Source organism: Myxocyprinus asiaticus, chromosome 12 (genome assembly GCF_019703515.2).
Source record: "Myxocyprinus asiaticus isolate MX2 ecotype Aquarium Trade chromosome 12, UBuf_Myxa_2, whole genome shotgun sequence".
In the NCBI taxonomy this organism is placed as follows: domain Eukaryota; kingdom Metazoa; phylum Chordata; class Actinopteri; order Cypriniformes; family Catostomidae; genus Myxocyprinus; species Myxocyprinus asiaticus.
The window spans coordinates 20,022,427-20,041,066 of NC_059355.1; the positions used below are offsets into that span (position 1 = coordinate 20,022,427).

Sequence of the window (18,640 nt, forward strand, 5' to 3'; positions counted from 1 at the left end):
CCTTTGTGCTTTTGGAGCTTCAAAGGTCTGGTCACCATTTACTTGCACTGTGAGGAACAACAGAGCTGAGATATTCTTCTAAAAGTCTTTGTGTTCAGCAGAAGTAAGTCATACACATCTTGGATTGCATGAGGGTGAGTAAATAATGAGAAAATCTTCATTTTTGGGTAAACTAGTTTTTTGCAATTTTGCATGTTTTATCAAAAAAGTGTTGCTGGACATTTAAAGCAGATATGTAACCTTTTTGATTTTAAAATACTTTCTTCTTTCCCAGCTTAATATGCTGATACAACTGTACACAAGCCAGGTTGGCTATGTTGATTTATTTATTTATTTATTTATTTAAACATTGACATAATTTAAAATGCTTTATGTCATTTTGACAGATAGAAAAATAAACAAGAAAAACACTTAAACCTATCAACTTGCATTTAGGGTGATCCGATCACATGTGGACAGGTTGCCATCACCATTGACAGCCACATCACCATTTACACCTGGTTGTATATGCCTCTCTTTTGGCCAAATCTTTTTGATTTCAAGCTGAGTGTCTCTGATTTCATGACTGCATATATCAATCATTACAGTATGTCAGTGTTTTCTGCATGATAATAAAACGCAAAAAGTATTAGAACAAGAAGAAAGCACGTGGAAAAAAAAGCTTACCGTTTCTACCAAGTATACTTGCATTTAATCTTAGTGCAAACATGACATTTAGAGCATAATTCTCCATTATTTTAATGGAGAACCTGTTGTAACTGAGCTGATATGCTGATATCAGACACTCTGAAGATCCGTGATGTCTGTACATGAGTGTTTGCGCTTTTCAAATTTTCCAACCATGCGGTTGTTTCCTTTTCAAGCCACACATAACCGGCAAAGTTTAAAAATCATGTTTTATCGCAGCGGTTGATTGAAAGGTAGAATTTTCACCCTAGAACTCATGATTCAAACTGCTCGCACTTGAGTTATAAATCTATTAGATATATGTACTGTGTATGCCATTATAATGGATGCTACACCCCTGAATGTAGCTTCATTGTTAATGAAATGAAAAGAATTATGACGGATAAAAAAGATTATGACGGAAAAACTCAAAAAAATATAAAACATTTTTGTAGCGCATCCTCTGGTGGCGCTGTAAGATTTGCTTTGTTTGAGTGGCCTGTCCAGCCCGACACAGCAACATTGACTCAACCAGTGGCATGAGTTTGGAGTGGGTATTTGGGAAAGCTGTTTGAAAATATTTTAAGTTTTGCAAAGTAATGGTGAAGAAATTACACATTTTAGCTTTAAATATAATTGCCACTTAAAAATATTTAACCTATAACATGTTTGATTGCAACTCAAATTCATAAATTAGCCCACTCCAAGCAGCCTTAAAAGGATAGTTCACCCAAAAATTTAAATTCTCTCAACATTTACTCACCATTATGCCATTACAGATGTGTATATCTTTAATCTGCTGAACTCAAATGAGGATTTTTAGAAGAATTTCTCAGCTCTTTTGGTCCATACAATGCAAGTGAATGGGTGCCAAAAATTTTAAGCTCCAAAAAACACAAGTCAGCATAAAAGTAATCCATCAGACTCTAGTAGTTAAATCAGTGTCTTCAGAAGCGATATGATAGGTGTGGGTGAGAAACAGATCAATATTAAAGTCATGTCAAATTTATTTGTATAGCGTTTTTCACAACAGGTGTTGTTTCAAAGCAGCTATACATGAAATTATGCTATAACAGAAAATAAATTAATATAATGCCAAAATTAGTTATTTATGTTTAGCACTATTAGTGGTTTAATCCCATGTCCTTGAGTTTGCATCAATTCATCCCCTGTGAAGTCTGTTTTAGCAGACTGAAGTGAAGTCTGGCTGACACAGCGACACAGTGGGAGTCAGACATGAGGCAGGACCGGAGATGGATCTGGTAGGCTCTGGTAACATCAGGATATAATCCCGAAGTTTAGACAGGGAAAAAAATAGAATAAAATGAGCGTAGATGCCATTCACTTTAAAACAGGGTTAAAGAATAAGAGAAGTGTTTCCGGTTCCGGCAAACCAAACTAAAGCAGCATAACTATGAATTGAGGGATTAATTAGGTGTATGCCTGGCTGAATAGATACGTCTTTAGTCTAGACTTAAACTGAGAGAGTGTGTGAGTTCCGAACACTGCTAGGAAGATTATTCCATAGTTTAGGAGCCAAATATGAAAATGATCTCCCCCCTTTTGTGGATTCTTTCCGCACGTTTTGAACATGATGGATTATAGCATGACAGAAGTTCACTTAAGTACTGGGGAGCTAAACCATTCAAAACTTTATAAGTAATAAGGAGAATTTTAAAATGTATACGAAACTTAACAGGTAGCCAGTGTAGCAATGAAAAAATGGGGCTATGATGTGATCATATTGCTTGTTTCTAGTCAGCACTCTAGCTGCTGCATTTTGAACCAACTGAAGCTTATTTATTGAACTTGCAGAACATCCTCCTACTAAGGCATTACAATAAACTAGTCTTGAGGTCACGAACGCTTGAATTAGTTTTTCTGCATCAGAAACCGAGAGCATGTGTTGTAACAGCAGTATTTTTGAGGTGGCAGAATGCTGTTCTACAAACATAACACTCAACTTCTTGACTGTTGAAAACGACGTAACTGTACATCCATCAAAAGACAAATTATATTCTACCATCTTATGTTTAGAGGTTTTTGGTCCAATAATTAGTACCTCTGTTTGGTCAAAATTGAGCAGAGGGAAATTTCTAGCCATCCAGTCTTTGATATAATTGATATACTCTGCTAACTTGTAAAATTGTAAAATTTCATCAGGTCTTCATGAAATATAAAGCTGGCATAACAGTGAGAACTAATTCCATGGTTCCTGACAGTGTCTCCCAGGGGAAGCATATATAAGGAGAAAAGCAGAGGACCTAAGAATGAGCCCTGTGGCACTCCGTACTTCTACTTGATCTGAAAACTCCTCATTTACACAAAGTGGTAGCGGTCAGATAAATAGGACTTAAACAAGCTAATGCCTGTCAACAAATGCCAACATAATTCTCAAGTCTATCCAAGAGATTGTCATGATCTATGGTGTCGAAGGCAGCACTAAGATGTAAAAGCACTAGAATAGAGATGCAACCATGATCCGATGATCAGAGCAGGTCTGATAAGTGCAGTCTCTGTACTATGTTGGGGCCTAAATCCTGACTGAATTTCTAAATGGATACCATTTCTTTGTTAAAAAAGAACATAAGGGAGGAGGCAAGATGGCAGCTAGGGAGTAACAGCAATTTTCACTAGCTCCTGCACCCTTGAGCTAATTATACTTTATTTTTCACATAATACATATGCAACATGACGGCCTCGGTTATGTGACTGTAGTATTATGTCTCTGGAATCTTTTTGGCCACAATCCTTTTAGAAAATGTCTGGAACCACACACACAAAAAAAAAAAACAGAGAAAAAGGACTCCTCCTCGACTGCGTTTGATGTCTCGCCGGAACAGGGTGATGACGACGCTAGTGATGATTCTGAGTTAAGCCTGGCTCTGGCGAAGGCATGTCAACATATGACAGAGACTGTCTCTAAAACAATAGATGAGAAACTTGGTCTGTAAGCAGAGACTGTGCACATTCACTCCCAGCAATTGGAGAATATTAAGTCTCGTCAGGATGAGGCCGAATGAAGAACCGCGTTGATGTTGGAATTATCCAAAAACATACAGGCCCATGTTTTAACCCTTGAAAGCCAAGTCAACTCACTTACCGAGCACATCGATGATCTGGTGAACATAGGACGGTGCAAAAATATTTGTATTGTTGACTTACCAGAAGGGGCTAATACTGTAACTTTCCTTCAAAAATGGATCCCTGAGTTCCGTCAGCTGCAGACCAAGGGAGGCCACATCAAGATTGAAAGAGCACACCGCACTCTAGCTCCCAAACCAGGCATCAAGGAGAAGCCCAGGCCGCTGGTAGTGGGCTTGCATAACTTTGGAGATAGGCAGAGGATACTTGATGCAAGCAGAAAGATGTCTATGGATAGTAAGTCACTTTGGATAAAAGCGTCTGCCAAATGAATAAATGTAAATGTAAATGTAGTAACCTGAGGTTCGAGATAGGGTTGGGCGATATGGACCAAAAATCATATCTCTGTATTTTTAGGCTAAATGGCGATACACGATTGTAAAAGATGAAGCGAGAAGTAGTTTTTCCTTCTTAAGGTGAGGCTTTATTTTCCTCTCTTCGCGACACCACTTTACAGTTACCTTTACGCACTAAACTAAACACTAACACACACTGCTTTCACAAATAAACTTTCACTACTAAAAAATCCTTGCTCTGACTCGGCTCTGTCGTATCTAGTCTCTCTCTCCCCACTAAGTGCTGTGTCGCTCTATGCCGCTCTTCCCGTGCTCACTGAAATTAGAGACAGGTGTTAGACATAATTTAGCTCAGGTGTAAGCGCCCTTATCGCTTTCTCTCTCTCCGGAGAGATGCTTGACCACGCCCCCGCTGCCACATATCCCCACCGCCCGACTCAGGCCGGGGCGGCATCCGGCCTGCCTGCCATCCCCCCCCCATTCCTGGAAAGGAAGTCGGCGACAGCCATCTGCGCCCCCGGTCTGTGGACCACCTTGAACTTAAACGGCTGAAGAGCCAGATACCAACGGGTGATCTGGGCATTAGTATCTTTCATGTGGTGGAGCCACTGGAGTGGGGCGTGATCTGAGCAGAGGGTGAAGGCCCACCCCAGCAGGTAGTATCGGAGAGTGAGGACCGCCCACTTGATGGCGAGACACTCCTTTTCCACAGTGCTGTACTTAGTTTCCCTTAACGAGAGCTTACGGCTAATGCACAGCACCGGGCGCTCCTCCCCCTCCACCACCTGCGAGAGTACGGCCCCCAGCCCCCTGTCTGAAGCATCTTTCTGTAAAATAAAAGGGAGAGAGAAGTCAGGTGAGTGTAAAAGCGGCCCCCCGCAAAGTGCAGCTTTAACTTGCGTAAACGCCTGTTGACACTGCTCCGTCCACTGGACCGGATCTGGAGCTCCCTTTTTAGTGAGATCAGTCAGCGGGCTGGTGACGTCCGAATAATTAGGTACGAACCTTCTATAATAGCCAGCCAGCCCCAGGAACTGTCTCACCCCCTTTTTGGTCTTGGGTCTCGGGCAGGTCGCAATCGCTGCTGTCTTGTCAATTTGGGGACGCACCTGCCCGTGGCCCAAGTGGAACCCCAGATACCGTACCTCCACCAGTCCAATTGCGCACTTCTTCGGATTCGCTGTGAGTCCCGCTCGGCGCAGCGATCTCAGAACTGCCCTCAGATGTTGCATATGCCGCTGCCAATCATTGCTATAAATGATGATGTCATCTAAATAGGCAGCGGCGTAGGTTGAATGCGGTCTGAGGATTCGGTCCATGAAACGCTGAAACGTAGCCGGGGCTCCAAACAAACCGAACAGAAGTGTCACAAATTGGTGTAAACCAAACGGTGTGGAGAAGGCGGTTTTCTCACGGGAAATTGGTGTCAAGGGGACCTGCCAATAACCCTTCGTCAAATCCAATGTCGAATAAAAACGAGCAGTGCCCAACCGATCGAGCAGCTCATCAACGCGAGGCATTGGATATGCATCAAATTGAGACACCGTGTTGACTTTCTTGTAATCCACACAGAACCGTACAGACCCGTCGCTCTTAGGCACTAGAACGACTGGGCTGGACCAATCACTGTGGGATTCTTCTATTACCCCCATATCAAGCATCGCATCCAATTCTTCCCGAACAATTTTCTTTTTGTGTTCGGGTAATCGATAGAGGCGGCTACGTACCACCACCCCCGGCTCGGTCTCGATATGGTGATGGATGAGGTTTGTGCGTCCCAGTAGAGGGGAGAACACATCCGCAAACTCCTGTTGCAACCTAGCAACCTCCGCGAGTTGGCTCGGTGAGAGGTGGTCTCCGCAAATGACTGGGGTGAACTGTTTATGTTTTGAACTCACCTCCGGTCCAAGCTCCGCCTTTTCGGGAACTACCGTGGCCAACGTCACGGGAACCGCCTCCCTCCACAATTTCAGGAGATTGAGGTGGTATATTTCACGAGCGTCCCCTCTATCGGTCCGTTTAACCTCATAATCGAGATCTCCCACTCGTCGTGTGACCTCAAAGGGTCCTTGCCACTTGGCGAGTAATTTAGAGCTCGATGTGGGAAGCAATACAAGCACTTTATCTCCCGGTGCAAATTCCCTTAGCTGAGTTCCCCTGTCATACAGTCGGCGCTGTCGTTCTTGAGCTTGGAGCAAATTCTCCTGTGTTAGTTGCCCCAAAGTGTGGAGTTTTGCTCTAAGATCAAGAACGTACTGAATTTCATTTTTACTGTTTGAAGGTCCTTCCTCCCAGGCCTCTCGCAATACATCAAGCACGCCGCGTGGGCATCGCCCATACAGCAGCTCAAATGGGGAGAAGCCAGTGGAGGCTTGCGGGACCTCTCGTACTGCAAATAACAGGGGGTCGAGCCATTTATCCCAATTTCTAGCATCATCGTGCACGAACTTACGAATCATGTTTTTGAGGGTTTTATTAAATCGTTCCACCAGGCCATCCGTTTGAGGATGGTATACGCTGGTGCGAATCGATTTAATATTTAACAACTCGTACAGTTCGCGTAGTGTCTGTGACATAAATGTTGTGCCCTGATCGGTGAGGATTTCTTTCGGAATCCCCACCCGGGAGATTATTTTGAAGAGAGCCTCCGCAACACTGCATGCTGAGATGTTGCGAAGAGGCACTGCTTCTGGATATCGCGTTGCATAGTCCACTAGGACCAATACAAAGCGATGTCCGCGTGCTGACCGTTCTAATGGCCCGACGAGGTCCATTCCAATTCTCTCAAAGGGGACCTCGATCAGAGGGAGAGGGTGCAATGGCGCTTTTGGGGTGGCCGCTGGGTTAACCAGCTGGCATTCGCGGCATGCCGCACACCACCTGCGGACATTGCCGCCAATGCCCGGCCAATAGAAACGGGCTATTAGACGGTTCAGTGTTTTTCTTTCTCCTAGGTGACCCGCAATGGGATTATAATGAGCCGCCTGGAATACCATTTCCCGACGGCTCCTTGGAATCAACAGTTGGGTTGTATCCTCTTTGGTCCGAGTGTCCTGTGTCACTCGATACAACCGCTCATTTATAATTGCAAAATAGGGGTATGAAAGGGCGATGTCAGGCTGGAGTCGTTGACCATCGATGACTCTCACTTGGTCAAAGGCGTGTTTGAGGGTTTCGTCTCGCGACTGCTCCAAAGGGAAATCCCCGTCAGGGAATTCCCTGAGAAGGGGAGGGGCCGCAGCCTCTCCCCCGCTTTCGTCATCATGATGTGGAGCTGTCGAGGACGGCCCCGGCTCCGCCTCCCCTGCCAGAGCATCGCACATCACACATCTCCCTATTTTCATACAGGACCCATCCGCGCAAATTTCCTTTAATAAAATTCTAAAATCAGGCCAATCAGTCCCCAAAATCGGCGGATGGGTGAGGCGGGAACTAACCGCGGTCTCCACTCTATGCTTTTTCCCCCGAAATTTAATTGTCAGGGTCACCACCGGATACTTGTGAATATCCCCATGTACACATTTCACCTTCACCGTTTTGGTTGTGACCAATGCCTCGGGTTGAACCAGGCGTTGGTGGATAGTGGTTTGATTACACCCGGTATCCACCAGCGCTTGGTGAGTACCCCCCTTGACACTTACCGGTATCCGGTACGCTCCGGACCGGTCGGGGGCAGCCTGTGGGAGGTCAGAGACCCGCACCACCATCCCCAGCTCCATCAGAGGGCACTGATCTCGGAAGTGGCTCGGGTCTCCACACCTCCAGCAGGCCGGCCCAGGCGCTACGCCCGCACTTGCGTCGGCGGGCGCCCATACCACCCCCCCCCCCCGAGGGGGAGAGCGGCGGGGCATTGGAGTAGGGGAAGGTGTCGCCTCCCACACCCGGGGAACTGGTCTCAGGGGCTGAGTTCCTCCTCGTCTGCGTGGGGCAGGAATGGGACCTGGAGAGAGAGCAGACGAGAGAGAGAGAGGGGAGGGGGAAGAAACAGAGGGAGGAGAGAAAACGTAGGATGGCTCTTCTGCCCTCGGGATCGCCGCCATGTGGTCCTCCGCAAGTCGGATAGCTTTCTCCAGCGACGCCGGGCGGTGGCACTGGACCCACTCCGCCGTCTCTTTTGGCAGTCGAACTATGAACTGTTCCAGTACTACCTGGTCGATAATTCCCTGGACGTCGCGATCCCCCGCTAGCAGCCATCTTCGGCAGGCGTCACGGAGCCGCTGGGCAAAGGCAAACCGGCGGTCGGAGCTTTCCAACTTCAAGCTCCGGAAGAGTTGACGACTTTCCTCCGGAGTGCGACCAACCCGTTGCAAGATGGCTCTTTTTAAATCTCCGTAGGCCAGGAGGCTCGACGCTGGCAGTTGTTGAGCCACGAGCTGGGTTTCCCCGGACAATAGTGGGATCAATCGTGCTGCCCATTGGCCGAGCGGCCAGCCCCAGATCTCGGCGGTCCGCTCAAACAAATCCAGGAAGGCCTCGGGGTCGTCCGCCGCCCCCATTTTCTGTAATGCTGGCGGGGGTAACGGCGTGGGAGTGTCCGGGGTCACGGCTGAGGATGCCCCCTGGCTGAGGAGGCTCCGGATCGCCTGCCGGTCCTCGGCTTGAGCATGCATGAGCTCGACAAACCGGCGGTCTTGATCTTGTTGGAGCTCAAGCAGCGTTTGTTGGTGGTTCTGATGTAGGCTGGCGAGGGCTTGGAGGATCTCCGCCAACTGGGAGGACTCTACGGGACGACCTCCATCCATCTTCGACCCAAACTTCAATCCCGGGTTTCGGCACCAGTGTAAAAGATGAAGCGAGAAGCAGTTTTTCCTTCTTAAGGTGAGGCTTTATTTTCCCCTTTTCGCGACATCACTTTACAGTTACCTTTACGCACTAAACTAAACACTAACACACACTGCTTTCACAAATAAACTTTCACTACTAAAAAATCCTTGCTCTGACTCGGCTCTGTCGTATCCAGTCTCTCTCTCCCCACTAAGTGCTGTGTCGCTCTATTTGTGCCACTCTCCCCGTGCTTACTGAAATTAGAGACAGGTGTTAGACATAATTTAGCTCAGGTGTAAGCGCCCTTACCTCTTTCTCTCTCTCCGGAGAGATGCTTGACCACGCCCCCGCTGCCACAACGATATATATCTTGGTATTTTCTACGAAGTGGACTAAATGTTCAGTTGTAAGTCAAAGCCACATGTGAGATGGTAAATGAAACCTGCAGTGTGCTTTGTTTCGGGGCAGAAGACTTTTCGGGCTGCAAAGTCTTCGCGGTCGGGGTTGCAGCAGCAGCACGAAGTTTAACGCATACTGCAATTAATGGCGCTGTTGTAAATGGTGGAAGAGATTTGAAGTGCTTCCACTTTTGGATGCAACCTGTTTATGGCATTCTCTACAGATGATATGCAGGGCTCAACATTAAGCATTGTGATGTGCTGTCCTTCAGACAAGTAAATTGGTCATTCACTTGTCCGAGTAAAAAAGTTACTTGTCCAGAGAGAAAAAAGGACATGTATTGGTTACATGCTCAAGGAACATCAGAGATTCTGTTGTATGTTTTCTAAAATTATGGCATGGCCAACCTAATAGTATTATACCTATGCAATCAACTAGATTCTCTGGGACAGAAATGTAAACTGTGCTGTGTAGGAGAGGTTATTTTGTTACATGTACAGTTGTATCAAATAAAGGAAAGCATCCATCACCATCATTTACAGCAGGGGTGCTCACACTTCTATGGAATAAGATCTACTTTTCCATCATGTTACTGCAGCAAGATCTACTATACACAGTATATACAATTGAAGTCAAAAGGTTACATGCATCTTAGCCAAATACATTTAAACTCAGTTTTTCACAATTCCTGACATGTAATCATAGAAAACATTCCCTGTCTTAGGTCAGTTAGGATCACTATTTTAAGAATGTGAAATGTCAGAATAATAGTAGAGAGAATTATTTATTTCAGCTTTTATTTCTTTCATCACATTCCTAGTGGGTCAGAAGTTTGCATACACTTTGTTAGTATTTGGTAGCATTGCCTTTAAATTGTTTAACTTGGGTCAAACATTTTGGGTAGCCTTCCACAAGATTCTCACAATAAGTTGCTGGAATTTTGGCCCATTCCTCCATATAGAACTGGTGTAACCGAGTCAGGTTTGTAGGCCTCCTTGCTCACACGCTTTTTCAGTTCTGCCCACAAATTTTCTATTGGATTGAGGTCAGGGCTTTGTGATGGCCGCTCCAATACCTCGACTTTGTTGTCCTTAAGCCATTTTGCCACAACTTTGAGGTATATTTGGGTTCATTGTCCATTTGGAAGACCCATTTGCGACTGAGCTTTAACTTCCTGGCTGATGTCTTGAAATGTTGCTTCAGTATATCCACATAATTTTCCTTCCTTATGATGCCATCTATTTTGTGAAGTGCACCAGTCCCTCCTGCAGCAAAGCACCCCCACAACATGATGCTGCCACCCCCATGCTTCACAGTTGGGATGGTGTTCTTCGGCTTGCAAGCCTCACCCTTTTTCCTCCAAACATAACGATGGTCATTATACCCAAATAGTTAAGTTTTTGTTTCATTAGACCAGAGGACATTTCTCCAAAATGATCTTTGTCCCCATGTGCACTTGCAAACTGTAGTCTGGCTTTTTATGGCAGTTTTGGAGCAGTGGCTTCTTCCTTGTTGAGCAGCCTTTAAGGTTATGTCGATATAGGACTTGTTTTACTGTGGATATAGATACTTTTCTACCTGTTTCCTCCAGCATCTTCACAAGGTCCTTTGCTGTTGTTCTGGGATTGATTTGCAGTTTTTGCACCAAACTACGTTAATCTCTAGAAGACAGAATGCGTCTCCTTCCTGAGTGGTATGATGGCTGCGTGGTCCCATGGTGTTTATACTTGCGTACTATTGTTTGTACAGATGAACGTGGTACCTTCAAGCGTTTGGAAATTGCTCCCAAGGATGAACCAGATTTGTGGAGGTCCACAATTTTGTTCTGAGGTTTTGACTGATTTCTTTTGATTTTTCCATGATGTCAACCAAAGAGGCACAGCTAATTGGCTAATTACTTAAAGGCTGGACATAATTTTCTAGAATATTCCAAGCTGCATAAAGGCACAGTTAACTTAGTGTATGTAAACTTCTGACCCACTGGAATTGTGATATAGTCAATTAAAAGCAAAACAATCTGTATGTAAACAATTGTTGGAAAAATTACTTGTGTCATGCACAAAGTAGATGTGCTGAATGACTTGCCAAAACTATAGTTTGCTAATATTAAATCTGTGGAGTGGTTAAAAAAATTAGTTTTAATGACTTCAACCTAAGTGTATGTAAACTTCTGACTTTAACTGTACATTTACCACAATACCAAAATTTCAGTAGTCTTAGTGAAATGTGATGATTTTTGATATACCACAACAAATAAAAGCCTAACACTAACTAATTTAATTATAAAAGAATGAAGTTCTCAAGTTATTATTCAAGAGTAGTAAACAGTCATTAATAAAATAACAAAAGCAATGAATAGAAAAAAATTAAACACTATATAAAAACATTTTTACAGAATCAAGTATTCAATTAAACATTTAGAATGAATTTGACATGAAACTACTACTGGTCTTCTCTGTATAAATAATACTTTTATACTAGAGTTATACAAGTAAAGTTATCCAGCCAAGAGCAGTGAGAGGTTTTGTCATTTTCTTGTTAATGTTGTTTGATTAATATTAAGGATACACTAGACAGCGGCAGGTCTATTAGGTTACATTTAAACTTACAAGTTGTACGTTTCGATACAAATCAGCTTTTCCCTGAATGTTTACATTCACTTTAAACATAACTCTCTGTTTTTACATGAACACCTCACCAAGATGGGCATTTTGGCAGAATTTTGAAATGTATTTGACCATTTAGGCTTGAGCGTTCTTGGAGTACATGTGCATGTGAAGCGCACACACACACACACACACACACACACACAAGCCGCCTGTCAGTCAAACAGCGCGCAGCTGTTTTGCTGCTGATCTGATCTTTTTAAATACAAACCATCTCCAAATAATTGAACCATTGTTTTTCTTTTTACTAACCAGGTCTTCTTTGGCAGTGTGAACCGGCACTGTGTCTCCCTCCATGTTGCAGGAGAACTTGTGAGCGAGTGGGGCCGGGTTTGCGCTCAGAGGGAGAGTAGGGGCGGGGTTGCGTGGAGAGTGTGAGAGGAGAGATGCAAACACGGCATGGCTTTACAGAAGAAATTGGTTATGTAACGCAGCATCAAAGTATGTAGATATAAACGGTATTATCTCATCCTATATCTCATTTGAAAATATATTGATATACCTTAAAATGTCAATATACCACCCAGCCCTAGTTCGAGAACAGTAAGGTGTCTTTCTATTAAGATTTCTCTGCTTCAGTGCTTCAGAGGCACAGGGAATTCGACCCGGTTAAACACCTTCTGCAGGAGGTCAGAGCCTGTTATGCTATGTTGTATCCCACTAGGCTGCGAGTTACGATTGGAAATACTACCAAGGTTTTCGACACACTGACAGTGGTCTCAGAGTTGATTGCGGGGACTGATCAACATGCATGATATGGGGCTCCGGCAGCTAACAGTATGCCTACGGACAGGCCACTGATGGACGAATGAATCTAGCGGTGCCTTAAACAGCGTCGAAGCGGTGACTTGAATTGTTTTTTATTTTTTGCGTTCTGTGTTTAATATTCCTTCTTATAACTGAGCGGTGTGGACGATGTGAGTCTGCATATGTACTTCCTGGGTGGGTTGTTTCTGGAAGTTTGTTGTTTTTTTGGCTGGTGGGTGCCTTTTCTTCTCATCCAGAGTTTGAGAAGAGGGTTACCCACTTTGTATCTGAGAGGTAGGAAAGTACTTTGTGGGATTTTGTTCCCTTTACGTTAAGGGAAAATGCCTCCTATTCTTTTCTCTGTTATTAGGGCCCAAGCACTGAAAATGCAGAGGACCTATTCTTCTAATGATTGTTCTTCTTTTCAAGGTTTTCGGTACTTTTGGGGTACTTAACATGCGTGAAAACTCTTGAAAGTTTGCACACGCATCAGAGTCATCGGCCATTAGGACTGGGCAAAATTACGGGGGGGCTCTGTAGCGCCCCTTTGAAAATGGGCATGTATGGGGGGCTCTGTAGCACCCCTATTTTCACCTACAGTCACTAAAATTGGTTCATATATAGATCTCAAGCCGGACAACTTTCGCGCCTGACAATCATAAGCTCCGCCCAACAGGAAGTCGGCCATCTTGGATTGTTTGAAAAATGCATGCTCTGGAATTTGAAATACTCCTCCTAGGGGATTCATGTAACAGGTGCATCTTGAAGTGCTTCAAATTTACATCAAAATTGAGCCGTATGTTTGGCCTTGCGGGCTGATCACATTGATGTGGCTATTGTGGGTCATGGTTGTAGCGCCACCAACTGGCAGAAGTGTGGCACTTTAAACAGACTTTGAAATATCCCTCTTATGTGTAATGTGTAAAAAAAAAATAAGGCCAAAACAGTGCAGATTTAAAATTCTGAAGAGATTGTTGATATCTTACAAAGTGTTGCCATGACAATGCATTAAATATAAATTTTCCTTTTTATGTATATTCACATGTTTTTGAGGTACTTGGCATGCTTGAATTTTCATGATATTTTGCACACACATCAGAGTTGTCGGCCATTAGGCCTGGGCAAAAGTTAACACATGGGCGTGGCCTGGGAGCACTGTAGCACCACCTTTGACAAAAGTGGTGGGGTTAGTTTCTTCTACAGTCACCAAACTTGCTACATATATTGTTCTCATCAAGCTGGACAACTTTCAAAATCACAGTCATTAGCTCCGCCCAACAGGAAGTTGGCCATTTTGGACTGAATGTGCATTTTTTTTAAATTGGAGGCCCTGAACTTTTTAATACTCCTCCTAGGGGAATTATGTGATTGTCACCAAATTTAGGCAATATTATGCAAAGACATCGAAGATGCTAAATTTCAAATTCAATTTTAATATTTTGAACTGTGTCACCATGGTGAAGCAATAAATTTATGGTGAAAAATGGAAAACAGGAAGTGCCTTATATCTTCTGTATGCATTATGTAATTTTGATAAATTCAGTTGTATGTTTGGTATTGAGGGCTGATCACGTTGATGCGGCCTCATGAAGACGGCCTCTGTAGCACCCCTATTTTCACCAAACCTGGTACATATATAGTTTTCATCAAGCTGGACAACTTTCATAATTATAGTCATTAGGTCTGCCCAACAGGAAGTCAGTCATTTTGGATTTTTTTTTATATTGCAGTCTCTGTATTTTAAATACTCCTCCTCCTAGGTGATTCATGAGACTGTCACCACATTTAGACAACATTATGCCAAGACACTGAAGATGCTAAATTGCAAACAGATTTTGATGTATCGAACAGTGTTGCCATGGCGAGGCATTAATGGCGAAAAATAAGAAACAGGAAGTGTCTTATATCTTCTGTGTGCAATGTGTGATTTAGATCAAAATTGACGTATGTTTAGTCTTGGGAGGTAATCACATGGATGTGACTCACCACGCGCCCCACTGAGAATGAACCACAATATAGCGATCACGAGGAGGTTACCCCATGTGACTTGTTTTGTTTCTTTTGGTTTTTGAGTTCTATTGTTTGTTCTATTGCCTGGTTACACTTGTTCTTTCATTTTAGTTACACCACTATTCTAACTGTTTGATGAATCCCCAACTGGATAGACTCCCTGCCAAGAACTCCATTCCCTCTAAGCAGTCTAAACCTTTATCCACTTTATTTGAGAAGTTAGGATATTTAGATGTCTGGCATACTCTCAATCCTTTGCAAACAGGACTTTTTACTCACCCCCTATGTCATACCAGAATCTATTTGTATTTTTTTTTTAATTCTGAGTACAATGATGCAATCTGTCTCCCGCTGTACTACAGGTAATATTGTTGTTACCGATCATGCTGCAGTTGTACTAGATATGTGTGGAAGGGCATCCAAAACCTGCCAAGCGTTGGAGATTTAGTACATTATTTCTTAAAGATGACAATGTTCTTTCATATTTCAATTCTGAGTTCAAGATATTTATTAATTCAGAGTCTATGGACGACCCATCCCTGCTGTGGGAAACTTGCAAAGCCTATATCAGAGGACTAGTTACATCATATTCCATCACTAAAAAACGGAAGCAGCGAGAGAAGCAGGAACATTTAGAACTACAGCTTAAAACGTCTACTGACGATCATGTGAATGATCCTTCTCCCGTTAATCTAGAGAAACTGTGTGTGATATGCGCTTCCTTGGTCTCTGTTATCGCATCAGGCTAACACTAATATATTATTTTCTTAGCAAAGGTTGTATGAATACGGTAATAAACCTAGCAAATACTTGGCTCATTTATTGAGAGCAAAATCTGATCCACAATTTATAACTTCTATTACGGACTCTAATGGAACACAATCATTTGATTCCTGTGTCATAAATGCTACATTTAGACAGTTCTATTCCGATTTGTATCACACTGAATAGCCCCCTCAACAGTTTAGTTCTATGGAAAATTGTATTGACCGTCTAACACTCCAAAGTATATCTGATGAACAGAGAAGAGTCCTGAATGCTCACATTTCAAGGAAGGGAGGAAGCCCTAGTTGCTCTATGTAGCTTGCAGTCTGGTAAATCTCCAGGACCAGATGGCCTTGCATGTGAAGATATATAAAGAATTTGAGCATCTGTTAATAGATCCCCTATTAGCTATGTTTGACCATTAATTTATAACAAATATGTTGCCCCAATCACTTCGGGAGGCCAACATCTCTGTTATTCTCAAAAAGGGAAAAGACCCAGAGAACTGTGGGTCCTATAGGCCGATCGCTTTGCTGAATGCAGATTTAAAGCTGCTCTCCAAAATCCTTGCGTTGCGGCTGGAGAAAATTCTTCCTGCTATCGTTAATGAAGACCAATCAGGTTTCATTAAGGGTAGAAGTTCTAGTCACAATGTTAGATGGCTTTTAAATGTCACTGAGCTTTTTCTTAAAGTTAACACCGATACTCTCATTCTGTCCTGTTATGGAAATTCTAAATACTGACCCTAGTAGACCTAAGTCTCTAAGTCTCTAAACCTTTGCTGGCCTCCTAGTTTCACAGCTCGCTGGCACTTCCTCAGCGCATTACAACTCGGCATCCGCCTGAGAGATTTCATTCTAATACCTAACTCGTATATCTAGACTTATGCTGCAGCATAATAATTAACCCAGACTCCAGTTTCTGCTTTGCTCGTTTATTTGTATGCGGCCAGGTCCCATCAGCCACAGCTGTGGAACCCCGGAGAAAAGTTAGAACACAATTAATATAGGCTGGTTTACATGCACTCTCAGTCATTTTATCAATCTGGCAAGAAATCAGCATGATGAATGGGTGTGTATACTTTATTCAGCTCACCTCGTAGCTGTTATTACTAACTGTCATAGGTTAGACAGCTTTCCTTTGTCTCTGGGTACTAGACAGGGCTGCCCCCTCTCTCCATTGCTCTTCGCTATAACGATAAAGCCACATGCTCAAGCGATAAGAGAGGAGACAGATGTGACTGGGGTTTCGGTGGGAGACAGTCAGCATAAAATGTCCCTTTACGTGGATGATATCCTGCTCTTCCTTTGGGACTTTTCGGTGCGATGTTTGGTGGATATTATTAATTCATTTGGGCATTTTTCGTAGTATAATATAAACTTTTCTGAATCTACTGCTTTACATGTAGGACATCCTAGAACTCACGTAATTAATATGGCTTCCTTTCTGTTTAAGCTGTCTGATAATGGTTTTACATATTTGGGAATTATTATAACCCCCATAATTTGTCAAATGTTCAAAGCCAATTTTACCCCATTGCTTGATAAAATTTGCAATGATTTAATTAGGTGGTCGACTCTCCCTTTATCATGGCTGGGGAGGACTGCTGTAATTAAGATTTTTTTACCCAGGCTATTGTACCCATTACAGATGATACCAATTTTATTGCCGAACAAAGTGATAAAGGAACTAAATGGATGGATCAGCTCATTTATAAGGAGTAAGCGAAAACCAAGTCTAAAAATTTTTTAAATTGCAGCTCTAGCTATGTGGGGGGCCTAGACCTGCCAAATGTCAAAGTACCAGCTTGCCTGCCAACTCAGATTCATCACTGAATGGTTAAGGGAGGACCCTAAATCTATCTGGCTTGATCTAGAGGATTCACGGATATCATGCTCTCTACAAAATGTATTATTTGTTAGTAATCCCAAGGTAATTAAGGCATTATGTGACAACCCGATCGTGCTTAATACTTTGAAGGCCTTGTCTATTGTACTCTGGATAGAGGGCAGGGCTGACACGTCTTCCCACCTGACCCTGGTCCATAATAATCCAGAGTTTCTGCCTAGTATTTCAGATCCGGGATTTAAAATCTGGTACACTCATGGGATACGTAGACTTTTGATCTGTTTAATGAAAGTTCCCTGATGTCTTTTGAAGATTTGGTTATAAAATATAATCTACCTAGATCTCATTATTTAGATTTCTCCAAATTAGAAATTATGTTTTTAAAAGTACCACTCTTGTCACTAACTCCTCAACATCGGTTATATAGAAGATTCTGTTCAATTGTCCGCCTTATAAGCAGATCACTTGTTTCTATAATGCTCTTCGTTCATATGAAGTAGTGGATACGTAGGACCTTAGAAGGCTATAGGAGAGGGAGCTTCGAGTGGCCAGAACAGAGGACGATTGGGAATTGGTCTGGAGTCAGGTCAATAAGATCTGTTTGCAACAGGGCTAGAGCTATCCAGCTCAGGATTCTACATAGACTACATATTACACCACTCATCAGAAATAAGATCGACCCAAGTAATTCTTCATTATGCTCTAAATGTAAGGTTGAGGTGGGACATTACACCCACTGTGTATGGGACTGTTGTGTAATTAAGTTATACGTGCTATGAGCTGAATATTTGGATTAGAACTAGAGCTGGATCCCATGTCTTTGATTTTGGGTCAAATTAGTTAGATGTCTATTTGATATTTTGACCTTTGCTGCCAGGAAAAATATACTATTAACCTGGATCAGTGACAAACCCCTCTCTTTGAAAGGTTGGCATAAGTTCATAAGAAAAATAATTCCTTTGGAATTCCTAACATGCTTTATACATTTGTCAGCTGAGGCTTTTCATCGTATCTGGATTCCCTATCTTCACTATATTGATGCCCTTTTAAGTAATACTTTATGTTATGGTCATAATGTTCTTCTCTCTTATACATGATCTGTATTTTTTTTTTTCCATGTCTCTTTCCTTTGGGTGCTGTAAGTGCTGGGCTTTGTTTGCTTGGATATGTTTGTGTTGTAAGTGGTTAAAATGTTAATAAACAAGTTTAAATGGGGGCCTGGTTAGCTCAGTGGTAAAAGCCGCTGCCTACCACCCCAGGAGTTCGCTAGTTCGAATCCCAGGGCGTGCTGAGTGACTCCAGCCAGGTCTCCTAAGCACCCAAATTGGCCCGGTT

At 43.1% G+C, this 18,640-nt stretch overlaps 1 protein-coding gene across 1 annotated transcript in view; it reads left to right on the forward strand.

Annotated features, from left to right (window-relative positions):
• Nucleotides 1-18,640, forward strand: part of atad5b (ATPase family AAA domain containing 5b) — a 42,554-nt gene that overhangs the window by 19,635 nt on the left and 4,279 nt on the right. The window lies entirely within an intron of this gene.